Here is an 18,771-nt window from a genome sequence, read left to right as displayed (position 1 = left end):
CCGATTGAAGTGATTGTGATTGTGCGATCTGTGATTGATCCGAACTAGTTTTTATGTTGATTTTGGATCCGGCTTGCGAGCTATTTCAGTGTTTACTTTCTTTGGGCTGTGTTTATATTTTTTGTATGTTATTGGTTTCGTTGCACTGCGTTGGTAGCACTTGCCGACGGCTGCAAGGAGCTGGCCAACTCGAGTTAGTTGGCCAACACAGGCGCTACTGGGCACCGTAAATCCGTTAAATCCGACGGGCGGCTCGACGAGAATCGGTTGTGAGTCGTTTAAATTGGTCGAATTGGTAAAATCGGTATGCGGGAGGAGCAGCTCTATCCGGAGGATGCGAAAACGAAGCACGAATGAACCAGAGGCGGCGGCAGCAAATAGTAGTATCTGGGTGTGAATCTGATTCTGTTTCTGAATCTGGGTACTGAATTTGAATCCAGCTCGCAGAACGACGGCGAGCGGCGGGCAGAGAGCACTATATTCACACTGCGGCACTGGCACTGCGGCGGACACGAACGATACGAACAATCTGCGTAACAGTCAAAAGTAGACTAACATGAGTTTCTTGAGCAACTACAAAGTGTACGACAAATGGGAATTACACGACAACCGACAATCGAAAAACAGCGCAGCAACAACAAGAACAGGCCCACGCACCACCACAACGATACATAGTGCCGCGTCGCGTGTGTATGTGTGAGCGAGAGAGCGCACAAACGGGTTTCTCCCCTCATTTTTACTCGCACCTTCGGTGGTGTGCGTGCGCTCTCTTTGCTCTTTTTGAGAGCGGCCCAGTATCTGGACGCTGGTGTGCGTGCGAAAAGTATCTGTGTGCGCTGGAAAAAGTAGCAAACGAGGCGGCACGACGACACACGAACGGCAACAACGGCAATAATGATTATCATTATAAGTGGGCTGGCGCTCCGGCTGTGTGTGGCACTCAGGGGATTGGGATTGGAATCGGCATCGGAATCGGTATGGTACGGTAGATACCCCTCAACCCCCTGCCGCACCAGAGCCACCAAGCTCGCTGCAAGTGCGAGCGAGACGCAGCAAACCAGTTGGTTAAGGGGGGTGGGTGCAACAAAAAAAGTATCTACCGCCGGTGTGACCATAAATAAAGTATCTGCCAGCTGCGGCCGGGCGAGAGCGGGATGGCTATAGCCGCTGCGCCGTTGGTCACGAATCGCATCCAAGCGGCAGCGACAGCGGCAGTATCGCAACTTGCTCGCGTTGGCTGTCGTCTTGCTGGCGTGCGAGCGAGATGGCATATGAGCAGCAGCAGCAGCGGCGGCAAGAAGCAGCAGCAGCAGCAGCAACACCGAGAGCGGCAGAACATGAAAAAATTAACTTAACAACTAGAAAAATGGCTGTTATTGCGTGTTGTTGTAAATGCCGATGTATGTATTTGTAGGTGTTGTTGTTGTCGGCGATGATGTTGCTGCTGTTGCTGTTGCAACGCTGCTACTTGCTGCTGCTGCCGCAGTTGCTGTTGCTGCTGCTGCTGCTGCTGCCGTGGGTGTTGCTCCGTGTAGTTGTTGCCATAAACAACGCAACAACAACAACAACAACAACACGAATGTCGCGACGTATGAAAGCAAAGTGTTTACGCTCGCTTCTCGCTTTTCGCCGCTGATGAAAAAAGAAAAGCCTGATGAACATGAACGACGAGACTCGTGAAGAGGTTGGGCCAAACGCGATGGGTAATGTTTTATCATCCGCCTCTGCCGCAGTCGCTGCTACGGCCGTTCCCCTCCAGAAACCACCTCCCCCCAACCCAACCCCCTGCACCGCCCCTCTTGACCGCTTTGGCTCTTTGGCTGGATTGGTGGCATCTTTCGCGCTGCTCCAGCAAAAACAGAAAAAAACAAAAAATCAAAAGAAAAAACGAGAAGAACAAAAATCGCCACCGCAGCTGCCGTCGCAGCTTTTGCCGCTACAACATACGCTCTTACATTTTATTATGTAGGTATTTGTTTTTTGTTTTTTGTTTTTCGTACTTCGCTTTTCGTTTTTGCCGTGGCGTTTCTTTAACTTTTTCTAATTAATTGAAACGCCACTCGAGAGGAGTGACGGCAGCTGCTAGAGCGGGATGGCGTCTATGTGCTACATATGTATCTGAGTACTGAGCACATTCGAAAGCTACTTTGTCGTTCCTGGCAATCGGTGGTTATCCCTGCCCCTGCCCCTGCTATTGCCACACCCACCCCACATCTACCGCCCCCACCTTAGCTGTGTGTCGCACACGCAGTAAACAAATTCTTACAACATTTAAATGAAGTCACCATCGCCGGAGCAGCAGCTTTATCCTTTTCCATTGCTCCGACATTAACGATTAGTTTCTCGATAGTCATTTATTTGGGCGGTTTTCCTTGCCACGGGGAAAACGGTTCGCAAGTTTTCATGAAAATTAATGGATTGATAGTGCCAGAATAAATGTTTAACCAACCACCGTTTTAAGGTCACTAACATGGGGTTACTAGTTTCATTTTCTGAAATTTCACATTTGTCTTGAATGACTTTAATATTTTCAACCAAAAAGATATGTGTTAGAATATCCCAAATTATTAATATAATTTTTTTTCATTTATGTAATATTATATCAATAAATATTATAATATTATAAATATTTGGTAAATACTTTTAAAGTAATTTAGACAATAAAATCAATTGAAAGAAACTATCAATTGTTATCAAAAAAATATGTCTTAACATTTTTGTTTGTAAAAATTGTGTTATTTATTTATTATTATTTTTTTTTTAATTTTTATTTTCTCCCAATATATTCAAAAACTTAAGCTTTCAAAATTTTTATATAAAATAAAAATATTTCATGCTTCTTAAATGCCAAACCGAATTTTGATCACTCAAAAGGCAAAGCTTATTAAGAAAAAGAAAATGGTGTTTCCTGGTTAACCCACTTGAAGTGACTTTTACGATCCGTATCTGTATCTGGCATCAGTATCTTCCTTTTAATTCGGAGCGACATTAATTGGCTCGCGAGCAACAAATTCAGATCACGTTAACCCATTGGCGCGCCTACAAAATTGCCGTCGCCTTCTGTGCAGAAGCACAGCAACAACAACAACAGCAGTAGCAGCAACAACTGCAACAACAAGACGACAACCGCAGCAGCAAGTTCTCCCATGGGCGGGGAAAATGGTGGAAAAAAGGGGGATCCGCAAGTAGCAACCTTTTTCGAGGCGGGCTCACTGGCGCTAAGCGAGCGAGAGAGAGAGAGAAAGAGTGCGCCCAGAAAGAGTGAGACAGAGTGCACGGAAAAGTTGCCCCAAATGGCCGCAAGCAAAAGCGGGAGGGCAAGATGATGCCAAAGCCAACTCCCCGAAAAAGTGCCCCCCTCCGCCCAACACCCTCTCGAAACATCCCCAAGCCCATACCCACCATGGTCGTTAGTCGCAGTCGATCCAAATCCAGAAACAACGCCAGTCTTTGTTTAACGATTTTTATATTTCGAACACGAGATATATTTGTATCCTTTGTACTTTGCTTGTTGCCACAGAGTACGAGTATCTGTGTGTCGAGCCATGTAGTTGTATCTGTAGTCGTACGGCTTGTATTGATGGCTTCGCCTCGCTTCGTTGGGCTTCGTATCTTGGGGATATGTAGCTACCACCCCCCCTCCCCCCTTCCCCTTCACGAGCAACGAATGTATCTCTTCTTGTTTGCAGATAGCTCGTCGAGAGCTGCGGAGCAAAAGACCAGGCCAAGCCAGACCAGACCAGGCCAATGATGATTGTGAGTCGAGAGCGCCAAGCCGAGCCGAGCCAAGCCAAGTCAAGCACACCATTTTTGCCCGTATCTATGTATCTTTGTATCTGGAAGCGCGTGTTGCGGTGCGGAGTGCGTACGCGAGTACTCTGGTACGCTAGTACGCGTCTCTACAAACGTCGACATGAATTTTAATCTAATAGATACAAATGAAAAGGTGTTTGTGTGCTCCGCTCCGGTGTAATCGCTTTGACTCGCCGGGCTTTTTGGGGCGTATAGTTGCGGTCGGGCGCAGTGCGGGTATTGATTCGTTTTTAGCCTTCGGTTTGGGGATTTTATTGCCTTCCCCCCAGTTGCCATCTCCACACTCCCCAGCACTCCCATTATTTCCCATTTCCCGCAGGACTTATCTTGGGAGTTCCCTTGAGCTTGCGGTTATGCCTGCTGGCGCGTCTGCTGGATTTTGCCTCTTTATACAATGTTTTTGATTGATTTTCTTCGAGGAGGTCTACTGAAGAGCAGTGAAAACTTGTATTAAGTACCGAAATTGGGGATTCTTATTGCAAGAAAGTAGTGAGTGGGTGGGTGTGTGTGGGGTTCAGGGACTTCAGACACTTGTTCTGAAATATAATGGTAGATAAAAGGAACTTTGATTGGTTTTAATGTAACCAATATGGAGTTGTTAGAAAATTAAAGCTTTTGGGGATTTAGAAATTAGCTAGAAAAAGGGAAATGTTTAAGATTCAACTTAAAATATATTGGTAGTTACATTAAGTTCATTGGGTTGCAAGGCAAAATTACTTATGGAAATATAGATCCTCAATAAATATTTAGCAAATTAATTAATTGTTGCTGAATGAGAATTCTTTAAAACTTAAAGTTTAAAATGAAAAGTGACGAAAAATTTATCAAAAAAGGTAAATGAATATTATTATTGTAATTTATCATATTTATATGATGTAGTAGAACATAAATCTGTGGGAGGAGCAATGGACAAGCGCCTGCCGTCTTGACGATTACACGGCTGCAACTCGAGATGTTGCAAGTGGCAAGTGGGCCAAGATGCAGCCAACCAGCTAACCGACCAACCAGCCATTAATGAACGAAGACAAAAGTGCTACAAAGGAGTGCTCTTCTCTATCTGGGAGTCTGAATCGGAGGAGCTGCAGTTTTCAGATGGGGTGATGGGCGGGCGGGGGGCATGGAGCTCATCCACGTATCCACGAGTGCCTGTGTATCTGTGGATAGGAGGTGCACATTCATATATCTGCAGTGGTACCTGTATGCACCCCGGGGCAGGGTTTAATGCTCGGAGTGTAGCAAACAAACCAGATAGATACCGATGCTCTCCATATAGCGAACAGAATACGGCATTCACCATACAGCATACAGCCATCATCGACATGCGATGAACATGGAACAAGTTGTACACAGATAATCATAAATAAACGAGGCACCAGCGACGAAAAAGTCCGAAAGGTACGAGAATCCGAAGACACGACAGTGAGAGAGAGGACCAGATACGAAAGCTGGCCAAAAGATACTTTCGGGGGGGATGGATGGTGGCGGTGACTCTACGATTTTTTCTACTTTTTTCTACAGCAGCAGCGGCAGGAGCAGGAGCAGGAGCAGAGCGAGCGAGCACGAGCGCCGGAGCCACTAGCGCCAGTTGGGGGTTCGATTGGCACATCCACATGCACAGATACAGATACATCCTTCTCCGAAGCTTCAGCTAGAGCCACATCCCTGTTGGCAATCGTAGAAACACGGAGAACACAGAAACACAGGCAGCCAGATAAAAAGATACTTTTGCACGGCGACACTTGGCTCTGGCTGGCTCTTGGCCAGAACGAGAAGGACTATAGGCCACTTGGGAATTGTGCCCGCTCGTTGAAATCAATTTCGCCAACCTAATTAGAAAGAGCGCTCATCAAAAATAATAAGGGTTAAGCTTAGTAGAATGGCCAATTAGATCAAACTTTTCAGATTCTTTTTCCTTTTCCTTTTTTTTTTGTTTTTTGTGTCTGAGCGCCGCAAAGCGTAATTAAATTTAAAAGGGCAGCAACTTCTTCCCAAGCCCCAAAAACCCATTTTCTTTACATTTTGTTATTTTTGGATGGGCTGTGGTTGGATGTACACGTAATAAATTTAATCATAAACCGAAATAAGCGCGTTTAACCACGCTATCTTTTTATTCGTTCAGGGGCGCGTGCAGGTCCCGAAAAAGTTTTTGGGAGAAAGTATTTCAAAGGGGGTGGTGGCTTAGAGCCATAGATACAGAAATATCTATATCCCCAAAGGGGCAGCAGTGTGAGCAGTGGCAAAGAGACCGAACAAAATTGTAACTGATGTTTCTGTGTTTTTTCGGCCGTCTGTTGCCACCTACCAAAAAAAAAGAAAGAAAGATGTGCACCCCTCTCGCTCCCTCTCTTGGCCAGATTTCAATGTTGCTACTTCATTTTTATCGCGTTAAGAGAATATTGGACATGTGTGGCTGGCCCCTTGCCCCCTCAAAATCCGCTCCCCCTCCCCCTGCACACAAAAAACCTAAAAAAAGAAAACCCCACCAGTTTTGGCCATAAAACATTCTACATAGATTGCTACCTTTGGCAACTTTTCCTCCTGGCGGTTTTATCGTTTTTTGTTAAGCTTAAGTGTTTATCTTGGCTCTTTTCATTCGACTTTTTCGCTCGTATCTAACAGTTGTTGTATCCATCGTGTTGTTGCACTCGCTTCAACATGCACAGGGCGTGGCTTACGGTCAGCGAAAATGGTATGGAATGGATTGGAATGGCATGGCATGGCTGGGATGGGCTGGACTGGGCTGGGAAAACGGGTAACGGAAAACGGAAAAACGGAAAAATAATGCCGCTCCTAGGGGAAGGCTATAGCCGACTCTGTATATACTCGCTCGCTCGCACAAGGGGGTTGCCCACGTACCGCCGCTTCTTGCTTTCTGCTTCGTTTTTTTCAGCTTTTTCCGCTTTCATTCCGCCATGCAGTAGCTGCAGTTGCTGCAGGCGTCGCAGGACCTCCGAGGATTCGGCAGAGGGATGGCCGCGGTGGAATGTATCCGAGGGATGCGACTGTGGCATCTCGAGGATGCGGCATTGTGAGGCGCCGCTGCCTAGCTGCATTGTCATCGTATGCCGTGCAGTTGTCGGCTATGAAACCACTCGGACATTACGCAACACGGCAAATTGGTAGTACGACTAGCTGGTATTTGCAACCCATCCAAGCTGGCTGTTTCCATCGATTTTATGTGCCAGCAACGCAAAAGTAATGCCACTTGACTTGTCATGACTCAACATAAATTTAAGGTAAAAGTTAGGAGGTAGTTGCTTCTGTTTGTTTACAAGATTCTAACCCTATGATCTACATGATTTGTCCTTAAAGTGAAAGTATCTATTCTTACCATTTTATGTTATCCCTTAAAACTATGAGATATCATCTCCAATCTTATCTCAACAGATCCATTTGATAGCCTGCAGATATGAAACACTCTCAAACTGCATATTACTCTAATTTCTTATCATTTGGTTACTCCAATTAAGCGTGGCGACAATTGCGCCAGATTGTCAATATCGCCTTTCATAAACCAATAAAAACGAATAGCTTAATGGGATCCGTCGAAGTTCCGCCTCACTGTGGGCGATAAAGTGGAAGATTTACTTTTTAATAGACTGCTCCGGAGTGGTCCGGACTCCGGAGCTCTTTAGCAACGCCAATTGACAGCGCCGCAAAGATTTTAATTTCACATGTTGACTGCGGACTTTGTTTATTTTATGAACTTTATTAACGCTCTCGCACGTTAACGGCTTCACGCCGACCAGGGAGTTTCTGCCCAAGGAGTACGGGCTTCGGAGTACGAAGTACCCAGTCTACCCAGTCTAATATTAATAACAAGCTTGAACCTAATTCCTTATGATAAATGATATAAGTCAACAACCCTCGACTTGTGCGCGATGCTCCCCCATTTTCGCTTCTGTTACCACAATCGCAGTCGTTTTTCCCGCTGCTGAGCAAAAGGAGGAGGAGGATAAATTCCGGGGGAGATGGGCGAAAAACCAAGTGGGGAAGTCGGGCGGGCAGACAAGGAGAATTTCATTTACACGCGGCGGGATAATGTTCTGATGATGGCATGTTTTTTTGCATACAAAGTATGCAAACGCAAAGAAGCGGAAAATATTTATGAAATTGCCGCAGAACTGGCAAGCGAGTGTCGTAAAAAGTTGGAAAATTAGATTTTTTCTGTGTTATACACAAGGCCGAGGGCTTTCCACCCCCGAAAAAAAAAATGAACTGAGATGTGGGTAGATCACAATGATGGGGAAAGTTAGGGGGGCGGATATTTATACTACGTTAAATATTTGCCAACACTCAACGGAAGCATAACAACTCAACTTGAGCCGAGGATTCTCAGTCGAGAATGCTGCTGAGTGGACATACTGGAGTTTATTACTGGGTGGAAACTTAAGTTTTAAAGCCCATTTCACTTAACACTTCGCACTCGTTGACTTCTGACCAATTCCGGGCCACGGTTTAGGCCATTTCGTAATCTCGAAAGCGTTCTCTAGCCAGGTGTTTTTTGGGCCTATACGCAATGCAAAATAATGTTGGATATTATTATCGCATCGCTGCCATCATCATCACCAAACGCTGCGATTCATAATCGGATTAACTGCGGTGGGCATGGGCACTACTACTGCACACACAATATTCCCTGAATTTATGTAGACCCATAAATCGTTGTGGAGTTTTTGATTGGGCGCTCTGCGCGGAATGGAAATTCCGTAGAAGAAAAGAAAGGCCCTAATCTAATGTGCATTTTATTCGGAAAACTCATTTACAGTTGGCTCACAATGGACTTTCCACATCTCAGGTATACTTTATTTCGAATTTGGTCGAGTGAGTTATGTGTCGATGGATTCTTCTTTCAGACTGGCTAAAAGTATTCAAATCGGGACAATCTATTACATCTTATAATGTTTATAAATTAAATTAAATTTTAATTCAGATTTTCCAACGTGCTTCAAAGGAAACCTGATCAAAAGAGAGCTTGCATCATTATATCTTAAAGTTATGTTTAATCTTTGGAATTTCCTTAGCCATATAACAATATGAAATAAGCAAAGTTTGCCTGGCTATTTGATTTGTTTGGTAATACAGCAATCACTCACTGGGTAAATGTTGTGTTTGGAAAGTGGTAAACTCTGATTGTCACAGTAAGTACACAAATATAAAAAGGTCAAACTGACAGGCAGCTCTGTTTAATGAAGTTTTAATGAAACCAAGTGGAAGACATATCATCTGATTGGATGTGGCAATGATGCCTTTCTGGCCATTCTCATGAGGCGTTACTTTTGTTTTGGGCTGGCAAACAAACGTTTATCACCTCGCCTATTTGCCTTCACTTATCGTCGAGTACACACTGTACCTTAGATGTCGTGTTAATGTGCGTAAGTGTGATTTGGATTGTGCTTTGGTGCCCCCAAGTAAATATTCGTGTATTTCAAATAAACGACAATGGCATCTGCCGATTGTCTCGCCTTCAAGTGCGCAAGGCCCTTTCAAAATAACTCCCATATATAGAGCCAGACCGAAAACAACCCATTTGGAGATGCCATACCATACCATCCCATACCATATACCACTCTTTGCACATTCACATTCGGCCTCGCACTTGGCTATTTAACGTGTTTTCATAATTGATTGCTAAACTGTTTTGTTTAGACCTTTGCATATATTTTTATGCAAATAATTACGGGCGAGCACATAATAGCTTTGGTTCCTCCATTTCGTTGGTGGTTGGTTGCTCCGTTTCTGGTGCGGATTGCGGGGATTTTGGCATACGGGATTGGGAACTGGCTGGGATGCATGCTCACTTTGTTTGCGAACATTTGGTTTTGTCATTAAAATATTTTTGGTTTTGTTCGCATTTCGACGCAGTCCTTATCACAATGTGCTTTGCTCTCTTTGGATCCTTTATTTTTGCTTTAATTTTATTTTTTGCCATGCGAGCACATATTTTATTTCATATTATTTTCAACTTTTTGGCGCTTTTCTATTTTAATTTCGAGGAGGCAGTGCCGTGCCGAGTTTAATTATGCTGCAGCCAGCATATATATTTTGTGTCTCGTCTCACTTTTTGTCTAATGATTAACAATAACGCAGTCTCTTTCAGAGACAACCAGGCTGTCAGGATACACAGGATGCGGTACATCTGCATGTGTGCATATTTATATTAAAAAAGTTTCCAACAATAAGCCATTATCTATGCTTATTACATATTATGCTGCGACTGCTGCTGCTCCAAGAAAGGAATTTCAATTGGCCAAAAGGAGGGAGAGGAAGTGGCTGGAAAGGTTCTTCCTGCATTAAATTAGCTTTATATATGTATATATAAAAGAATGTGTTTATATAGGCAGGACATCTTTGTGAGAATTTGCGATTCGTCAGGTGCTGCAAAGGTGCTAGAAATCCCGCGGACAAGTGAAAAGGACGAGCTGCATTCTGTTTTCCGGGCGAACAAGTCTTTCGAAGGCAAATCCGCTTACAATAATTAAAAAGTTGCAAATTTAAGCATTAACTCGGCGAGTGCGTAAATATGGCCAAAACGTAAGCGGATTTCGCATTAACTGCAGACAATCGGCAAAACAAACTGTCCGTCGGTGGTCCATCACCTAGGACTCACTTCCTCATCCCGCAGGATGGCAGATGGAAATTAGAATGGGCCTGGCAACGAATGGAATGGCAAAAGAGACATCACTAGCAACATTGCAATTATTAAACGGATGAAAACAAACAATGTCCGGACAATAGGGGAAGTGACGGTGACAGGCGACGGCAAATAATGGACGACTGAACGAGGATACAAAGGGGCCAGGATTTGGCGGAAAAGTGGGAAAAACTCGCATATTGTCCGGGGCGAGGTGTAAAACCCATGAAATGAGCAAATTTTTAATCTCCAGCGATCGCTGTGAATGAAACAACCTGGGCTGACACTTTGACTGCTCCCGATAATCACGGCATTAAGGCATTATTCCGAGCTGCAGGTTTTTAATCAATCTCTGTAATACAGATGGGAAATTTCATCTTGGGAATATATTCGATTAAAAAGCGAAATAATATTCACATAATATCTGACTTATTCTATATTTTTTATTTAACAGAAACGATCAACATTTTCTTTCTATCAACAGACAGGTTTATTTGTATGCATTAGTCCTCTGAAATCGGCTTTATTTGCACTAATCTTTTTATTTATTTTTTCAGACTATTTATTTCCGCTAACTGGCTGACTTATAATCAAATTCTAAAAGCAAGCTTAGTTCACATATTTCTTATATCAACACACTGTTTCATTTAATTGCATTAGTCGCCTGGTATCGGGTTTATTTACGCCCTAATGCCCGTGCCCCTTTTTTTTTATATTTTTGGGCAGAAGTTCTCAATCGTGTAGACGGCGCAAAAAGGACAATCTCACAGCTCTTTATCCTTCCTGTCGTCTGCGCCGGCAACATGTGTCTTTGCTATAGTTGAATTATGTCCTTAATAGGATTAAAGTATTTGGCAGTTGTTTTGACCTTTTTATCGCCGGCTGCCGATACAGGAATTCCGCACAACTCAAGATTTGCCTTTTGTGGTCCCTCCCCACTCGCTACTTTCCTTCACTTTTTTTTGTCAGTGGACTCAGCTCGGCAGCATCCGTGTGCCTCCTTTTTAATCTAATTAGTGCGGAAAAATTGAACAGCCCTGTTAACTAACGCCGACAATGGGAACGCCTATCCTGCGGCAGTCGAGTCGACGAGTTGACGTGACGAAGCCAATCGCATTTCCCAATCTCCGGAACGCATTACCCACCTAAAATCGGAGCAAATGCTGAATGGGCTCCTTGCAACTGCCACAGGATGTACGGGATGTGCGGATTCTGGATTGATGTTCGCATCCATGTGGCAGGAACAGAAGCCCAGGGCGTGCTTGTTGGTATTAACACTATTGGGTTTGTTAACATTGTGGGGGAAATATAATATTAGAGCGCCTGATAAGGATTAATTAAACGTGTTTTGCAACTATTTCTTTTCATATTATAATATATTTTTAATAATTATAATATATTTTCATACTATAAACTGAAAAGTTATAAACAACAGCATACAAACAATCAAATCCAATATCTTTTAATGATTATTATACTTTATATGCTAATGCAAATTTCAGAGTGAGAATATCCAGTTTTCAGGCAAATACAAATCCCAATTAAAAATGGTGGAAAGTTTACTGCCATCGTAATATTCCTCTGTTACCGAATAATCTACTTAGGCAACATTGGGTTATAAATGAATGGAAACCCATAGATTGTACACTCTACTCCCTATGTAAGCATCCGGATCTCGGCAATGACAACGAATATTTTGTAAGTACATAAATTGAGTTACGTACAAATTGGCCTGGGCGGAACCAACCCCCACCGAGGCCACCACCCCCCGTATGTATCTTGCCACCCCGATGGCGGTTTCCAATTCAAAAGTATTCCCGCTCTATAAATTCCCGCTACCCGCGGCGCAACCATAATGATCGCAGGGGATGGGTGGGGGTATGGCCTCATAAATACCACGAAGGAGGGTAGTCATACCCGAATTTGTTGCAAATACTCGTATCTGCTGGTAACGCGCAACGACAATTTGAGGATTCCAGTGAAATAATGGCCGACCATTAAGAGCGACGCCGATCCGCATTCGCATCCGGATCCGCATCCCGATCCCTCGTTCCGCTCGCCTCATTTGCCCTGACAATCATTTATTGCGATATTACGTATTCGGATTAAAAATGCCGAGGAGCTAGTTATATAATTCCATTTTTCGAATATTGCCTAGCTCATTAGCTCAGAAATTGTTTGGAAAATTGTTCAAAAATTCAAAATCGATACGAAGCTATCCTGGCACAATGAAACAAACTCATTCGACATCCAAAGATACAATAAAGTAGCATAAAAAGTATATAGTATGATTATTTCAGATACAACGTGAATCAGAAATTGTGACCTTTTTCGCCACATATTAATATAATATTATATACTTATATATTATTGCCATAAAACTCTTAAAAAATATCTTTCTGAACTGAAACATATATGTTTTTAAAATTATAAAATAATAAAATGGTATTGTTTCACTAACGAAAGTCCCATCAATTGGCAGACATTATGCATCCACTCCCACTCCTTTAATTTAGCATCATTTTGTGATTTTCAATTAGCAGCATGAGCGGATTACTCGATACGGAAGGTCGGGGCAGGGATCTCGACTCCACTCCAGACTGCCACAATTGCAGGAGCCGGCGCAGGTGCTGTTAATTTACCCCGATGCACTTCGTCCTCCTTCCTGCAACGTCCGCCATCCGGAGGACAGTTGGCATGTCTTTGGTGGGGCTGACGCGGAACACGAGTTCAACTCACCCGCAGTTCGGGAACAAGTTGCGTGTCGTAAATTTGCGTTTTGGGTTTTGCCATGCTGAAAGGAGCATGGTGAGGAGTGCAGACACTCCAGTAAGGCCAACTCCTTGGGTCTACTTGGTAGCCACTATTGAACAGGTGCGAAGCATATTTCCCGTCGACAGCTTCGACGATGCCTCAGTTTCTGGCCCAGTCAAAGCTCCTCCGCCCATCCCCCGCCAACACAGAGTCCTGAATGTTGTGTTCTTCGCTGTTGAAACAAAAGCAATTATTTTGTTTGATTTATTTCATCATTGCGTGTGCGGAGTGCTCCCTCATTTCTCGGAGTGTGGGTGTGCGTGAATTCAGGCCGAGGAGTCGCGAGGTGTAATTGCAACTTAGGCCTTTCCTTTTGGCCCCTGCGATGCGAGATAAGTGCGACCTAGACACTCAAATTATAGCTCGGTGTCTTCAGTCTCGCCATTTCGCGGCAATCGGTTTGACATAAACGGGTTCTCAGCCGAAATAATTCATTTTACTGCGAATCCACATGCACTTGTTAGTACAGTGAAAGATGTGGATACAAAGGTATAGATACATGAAGGGAAGAGATTCTAACAAAAGGTATGGGAATAATCTTTCAAAAATCATTCAAATTGCTTTATATGATATAAATTATCATATCCCTTCTATATGCACAATCAACTGACTTGCTAAGCGCAGTCTATATAGCATTTAACCCATTTTTCTCAGTGCATTTCCATGGGGAAATGTAACACGGTTATCCGTTCCATTTCTACCAACCGAACTTTGTTATTACATCGAAAAAACCAGGCAGGTACATAAATTGCCGATGTTATCTGCTGACAATTAGGGCGGTTGGCCCCGCTGTCACTAGTTACTGTTCTGTTCTCTCTGTTACTTATTTTTTTTTTGTATCCGTATCTGACGCAAGTGCAAATGCAGATACGCATGGGTTACCTATGTCAGTACGTGACTGATCCGAATCCTTAATGTGCTACGAGTGCTCGGGGGAAACAAAGTTATGGTGGCCATATTCAAATGCCAAACATCAGACTCCAATATATGTATCTGCACTGGTGTTGTTGCGCAAATTTATAAGTAAATATTTCTGCTTTTGTTTGCTGGGGCAACCGATTACGATTGCGGCGGTAATTGTGTATTCATTATCGCTGCTGATAATGCCACGCGCTGCTATCTCCGCTCGCAATGCCATACATTAGAATTATAGATTACTTTCGCAGATGCAGGCGAAAAGCTAGCTAGCTGATAGCAAATTGAATAGAGTCCACTTTCCGGGAAAAGTAATGCCGATGGCCAGTTCAATTAGCGGATTGAACCCATCTATGGTTTTGTTTGTACAACGTTCATAAGTGAGTGTTCTCATTAGGCGGTTTTTTATTTGTATAAGGTAACAATCTCTATATGGGAAATCGAAGCCTGAAATATTGGCAAAACATATGAAATATAACTATTATGCCAAGTTAAATATTTATTAAATTTTATAAAAACGATTTTCTTTGGATATTAATATACTACAAGTCATAAACATGTTTATTTTGTTAATAATTGTTATAACCCATCCTTTTTTATCCCCACCTGTCCAAGTCCAAGTCCAGGCAGCTGTCTATTTTACCCATTCACACACTTATAATGGATTTTTTAGAACCCATAATGCTACTGTGGAAACACCTGTATAGCACCAATAAACTGGTAAAGGATTAAATATTTAACTCCCCAACAGAGACATTAAGGAATTTCAAAGGCGAGGTTCTTAGTGTTTCCCCATCTTCGTGGGACTTCAGTGGACTCCCCACCCCCAAAAAACGGCGGCTGTGGAAATTATGAGGCGCGGCGGGTGGTTTATCTGTATCGGCGAGATACAGATACAAAGGGCGTCAATAGCCAGACTTGCAGACACCCAGTGGCAGACAGACGCCTAAATGGCTTCCAAATTAATTATTTACGCATTTGAATTGAGGCATTCAGTTAAGAACTGATTTCGAAATGGCTGGCGCGAGCAGCGGGTTGCCGCGTGCCGAATTACGGATACGATCCGGCACCAAGTCTTCGCTTCCATCTTTCAGCCGCCCCGGGTGCCCGGCCTTAATTTACCAATCAAAAACTCGTAATTAACCTAATAAGCCGGGGCGAGAGCGGCGCGTTAAGTCGCGTGCCCCACGATCCGGGAATGTGTTCCTCCTTCTCATCCTCACTTCACTCCTACCCTTTCACGCGGACGAGGAGAAGCCCTCGTTTGCTGGATAGGAGGAGGCTCGTCATCTTTGGATTTACTGACGCAACTCGCTTGGGTACAAATTATGGCGTTTACTGTCAACTACCGACTAAATTGAAAACGCAGTCATCGGCGCATGCGGGCAGTGCAAACATGGAGGTGGTGCTTTTTCCAAGTACCCGCTTACACTTGGAGAAAAATCGAAGCCCATCTCGCATCAAATACCAGAAAAAGAAGAACAGTGCTTACAAAGATTGCCAAAGATTGAAAATAACAATGAGCTTCAGCTAACAATAAACTATTAGCCATCAATGCAAGTCTTCTCCATAGATTTTTAAAATTTAAAAACCATTATCCTTTTTTGTTTGAGTGCATACAGCTGGTCTTTGTATCTGTCAACCGTAAAATTAGCACATACGGTTATATAACCATATACGAGCATCCAGACACTTTTGGGTTTGTTAAGTGATGGCTACTCGCCGTTCCGAGTTGCTTCCGGTTGGCATTTGATTCCTCCCTACCGCCGGACGTAGCTCTCCTCCATTTAAAGTTCTGTTTACATTGGCATTTTCGTGCCTACTACCGTCAATAAATTTAAGCGCTAGGCATAAACACAGATTTTTCACACAATAACCACTAAATCCCTGGCAAAACAGTCGTTTAACAAACATCGCATTAGCAGGATGGGCTAACCCCAAGCCGCTCTGTGCAAATATTTATTTAGGACTCGTTGCGGTTTTGCGCAGGCGCAGCGACCAAAATGACCCTAAGGTCGTGTGCGTTCCGAACCCAAAATGGTTAATGCAAGGACCAAATGTGCTGGTCAGGTTAAACAGATGTCGTGCCGAAGGACGAAGGACAGGCCATTGCGCATGCGGTCGGAGTAAACCGCAAATGTCCAGTAACTTTGCATGTTAAGTAATCTTAAAGGATAATAAATACACCGCGCAGAGCCTTTCAAGATGGTAACTTCAAAAATATTTTATATACATATGTAAATACTTTGGTTGCCTGTGAAGTGCGCAAGTTACATCAACTGGAAATAAGTACTATTATATATGCATTAAAATATTTAGGGCATTTTTTAATTCGTTGTTTGTACCAAAGAAAAGCTAGAGATAAATCTTATAAGCATTTCTTGTGATTTATTGGTAGGTACATACAAAAATGCCAGCTCATTAATATTTCGGTTTTGCCTATTTAACTGCCTGTCAAACTTTATTTGAAAATCACTTGGAATATATCAGAACTCAGCTATTGCAGATCAGTCAATACGTTCAACATTAGGAGGAGATAAAATATATATGCGGCAATGGCAAGACAATAAAATAATAATTCGGAGACCGGAAAAGTCCGTGACATCATAAATTATCAATAATCGCACTTTGTTTTGACAGGATGACGACTGTCGGAACTGAGCCGCATTGTTGTCCTTGCCGTATTGACACTGCCGAACACACACACACGCACAGAGCTACACACACACACATGCATACTCACACACTGAAGTTCGAAAATAAATAACTGCACAACAAGGACTAACAGGGAGGTAGAGCCATCTATTCAACTCGCATTGTCAACAGCCATGATGCGGCAACGCTCCCAAAAACCCAACCCCCAACACAAAAACCCATTCTCGGTGCCCAGAATTCTGGTCCTGCGAGGAGAGCTCGGTAAATAAGGACAAATAAATGGCAGGATGCGAGTGATACGCCAGCCAGCACTGCATTTCCTCCAGCGATGTGCGATGGTTATTGCATATGTTTCGACCACCGGGCCCGCTGCATTTTCCCACTTTTCCCCATTTTCCCACTTTTTCCACTTTTCCACTTTCCCCTGCCACACGCATTAGCCGTGACAGCGAATTTCCATCGCTCCTAAGCTATATATGGCCCGATTGGTCGTATGTCAGAGTATGTGTCCACTATTTCTCAAAGGCTCCTGGTTTTGGATCGATATTGCATTCTATAGAGACATACTTTAGATATAGCTTAGTTACTTCAATCGACTAATTCGACTTTTAAAGCTGAGTTCATGAAAATATATTTGTTAAAGATACTGAGATCAAAACTAGTTAATCAGAAGAAATATGTTATAATACGCCAAAATGCATAGGTTAATATTTTCAAAGGAAATCAGACAATTCAGCAAGCTTGCTTACCATTAAGAAAATGCCAATCCTTATAGCCAAGTTAACAAAATTCAAATATACATAATACCATTGTAAAATTGTGATTAGAATCAGATAGGAAGGCTTTTACGTAAAGATACTGAAACAAATAAAATGTATTATTTTAATAGTACGCAACAAATATTTCAACTTTCAAGCGCTCACACTTTCGGGCTTAAAATGTATTTGCTTTTAAAATATTTCAGCGCCAAACAAAGGCCAGCTAAATAGTGCTTGTTATATTCAAATTATGCATATTCATTTGGACTGGAATCTTGTAAGGGCCAAATGCTACCGCAAAGCTCGCCTGCTGCTGGCCTGAGCTACAAATTTGAATAGCTATCGGCGGCGAGTGATAAAGGGGGGCATTTACTAGCCATTAGACACACCACTAAATAAGCGAACATGCACACGTTTGCGCTCCGCAGCGGGTCAACATTATTAATATCATATTGATAAAACGCGAATAAAAACGTATATGGCCAGCCATTTGTTTCGGCCTTTCGCCCAATCGAGAAAATCGAAGCTATGAATTTTTGGGGAGCGACACAAAATCCGATACCGAAATGACAACGAAACACAGATACAACAATGCCAACAATCAGGGGAGAGCAGCAACAAAAAGCTTTTTAGTCAGCGATAACACTTGTGTATGTTTGTATTGTACACGTATTATTAAATGTCATGTTTTGTTAACGGCCTCAACAGCAACAGAATCTGAATCTGAATCCGAATCCGTATCTGAATCTGAAACCAACAACCGAAAACCGAAGCCGTTCCCAAAATTGTCAGCATCAACCTACACAGATACATTCATGCACACAAAATACAAAAGGTAACGACAACATATCGGTGTTATAGCCTGGGGTCTCGCTTTTTTGGGGCCCACTGTGCTAATGTATTTTATGGCGATCTGAAAAGGGGACAAAATAAATAGGCGTAAATTAAGCATTTCGGTTGCCACTGGTTTTTTGGGCATAACACATGTATATTATTCATAACCGAACAAATTTAAATGGCCAAATGTGTTCTCGAGCCAAAAATGCAAATGATCGGCGATTGGAGATAGTTTCGGTATCCGTCAGATAGATATACGTATGGATTATAATTGCTGTTCAGCTGTAGAGCTGTAGATATGTGGAGCGGTTGAGCTGTTCAGCTGTGGAGCTGCGGAGCTCTGGG

General features: G+C 43.0%; 1 pseudogene; it reads right to left on the bottom strand.

Annotated features, from left to right (window-relative positions):
- Positions 1-31: 31 nt before the first annotated feature.
- Positions 32-6,872, bottom strand: LOC116800988 (annotated as a pseudogene).
- Positions 6,873-18,771: the final 11,899 nt, after the last annotated feature.

This window comes from Drosophila sechellia, chromosome 3L (assembly GCF_004382195.2).
Source record: "Drosophila sechellia strain sech25 chromosome 3L, ASM438219v1, whole genome shotgun sequence".
NCBI classification, from domain to species: domain Eukaryota; kingdom Metazoa; phylum Arthropoda; class Insecta; order Diptera; family Drosophilidae; genus Drosophila; species Drosophila sechellia.
The sequence above is the reverse complement of the archived record's forward strand: the minus strand, read 5'-3'. Positions and strand labels throughout refer to the sequence as shown.